Raw genomic sequence first — 2155 nt, 5'->3', positions numbered from 1 at the left:
TCAATAAAGCAGAAATAGATATTTTTCTGGAACTCTCTTGCTTTTTCCATGATCCAGCGGATGTTGGCAATTTGATCTCTGGTTCCTCTGCCTTTTCTAAAACCAGCTTGAACATCTAGAAGTTCAGAGTTCACGTATTGCTGAAGCCTGGCTTAGAGAACTTTGAGCATTACTTTACTAGCATGTGAGATGAGTGCAATTGTGCGGTAGTTTAAGCATTCTTTGGCATTGCCTTTCTTTGGGATTGGAATGAAAACTGACCTTTTCCAGTCTTGTGGCCACTACTGAGTTTTCCAAATTTGCTGACATATTGTGAAAGTATATCACTTTCACAGCATCATCTTTTAGGATTTGAAATACCTCAACTGGAATTCCATCACCTCCACTAGCTCTGTTCTTAGTGATACTTCCTAAGGCCCACTTGACTTCACATGACTCAGAGAAGGGGATATTTCTCAGATCCTCTCACAAAAATATGGGTACTTAAATATTTTATGTCAAGCGTAAGACATATATTTTATTATTTTATTCAATTCCTACTTGCCTTCTCAGCTTTACTTGTTCTGGAAGAGCAAGAATTTATTTTTACCCTGTTTATGTTTTTCTTTTCTTTTTCTCTGTTTTTCTCTTAGTAACACATTTTGACAGTTACTGTAAAACAAAGCAAACTAAACAAAAGCCCTGAAACCTATATCCACAGACAAGTGCATGTAGTCACTTGTCTGCATATATACAAGTCAGGCTTAATATATACCAATAATAGAATTAAAAAGAATACGACTGCATGTATTTTCAAATATTTTTTATTAAAAAATTCTTTTTAATAGCACAAAGAATCAAATAGATATTTCTAAGTTGAATTTAGAGAAAGAAGTTGAAAGATTATTAAGCAGTTGAGTTAGTTAAGTGGGCTTTTGAAGATACTGATTAGCAAATAGTACAGATGTCTCAGAATGATCATATCTCTATAATATTATATTCAAATGTATGTAATATGACCAATGTGACATTGGTTTTTGGTAATTCAGCTTTCTAAGTGATCTATTCATGGCAATTATTTCACTTGTAAGAGAGAAAAAATAGAGCATGTTGTCATAAATATAACATTTTCTAGCTCAAAATAAAGTCACAACTATCAAATATGAGGCAAGTTTAATATTTTAAATGAGAAGAAATAAGTTGATATTATTTATTTCATTGTCATTGATTTTACTATTTGTTTTAAATAGACAAAAACATACATCAGTAATAACAATGCGAAAACTATTCACAGAGAAGAAAGGTGGAATGTAGCAAGTGCATTTACAGTACTCTGAGACTTCCCTGAGTAAGAGATATTTGAGCTGGGATTTTAAGGATGACAAATAAAAGGAAATAATTGGATAGTAATGTTTTTCAGGTTTTTGAAAGTACATGGAATTTAGGAAATTATAACCTAAGCAGTGTTACATACTGGCAGAAATAGGTTGAAATGGTTGGAATTAATTTATGTAGGAGTCCTGTGTGTTAGTCATTCAGTCAAGTCTGACTCTTTTAGACCCCATGGACTATAGCTCATCAGGCTCCTCTGTCCATGGAATTCTCTAGGCAAGAATAGTGAAGTGGGTAACCATTCCCTTCTTCAGAGAATCTTCCCATTCCAGGGATCAAACCCAAGTCTCCTGCATTGCATGCAGATTCTTTACCATCCCAGCCACTGGGATTCTCCAGGCAAGAACACTGGAGTGGGTTGCCATTTCCTTCTCCAAGGGAAGCAAATAGGAGTCTTGTATATACTAAATTTGGGGCTTCAAAATTTGCTGATTTTTTGTTTTCATTTTCAATATTGCTACATTATTATAAGGATACATCTTTCAGAGCACTAACTCTGACAGCCTTAAGAAAAACAGAAATTGGGTGTAGTAGAGTTCTTATTTATACTGATAGGTCAAATATTCCATAAGTAAGGTCAGTACAGTTCAGTTGCTCAGTCATGTCCGACTCTATGCAAACCCATGAATCATAGCATGCCAGGCCTCCCAGTCCATCACCAACTCCCGGAGTTCACTCAAACTCATGTCCATTGAGTCGGTGATGTCATCCAGCCATTTCATCCTCTGTCGTCCCCTTCTCCTCCTGCCCCCAATCCCTCCCAGCATCAGAATCTTTTCCAATC

The sequence above is a fragment of the Bison bison genome, unplaced genomic scaffold (assembly GCF_000754665.1).
Source record: "Bison bison bison isolate TAMUID 2011002044 unplaced genomic scaffold, Bison_UMD1.0 scf7180017864246, whole genome shotgun sequence".
In the NCBI taxonomy this organism is placed as follows: domain Eukaryota; kingdom Metazoa; phylum Chordata; class Mammalia; order Artiodactyla; family Bovidae; genus Bison; species Bison bison.
Note: the sequence above shows the minus strand (reverse complement) of the source record.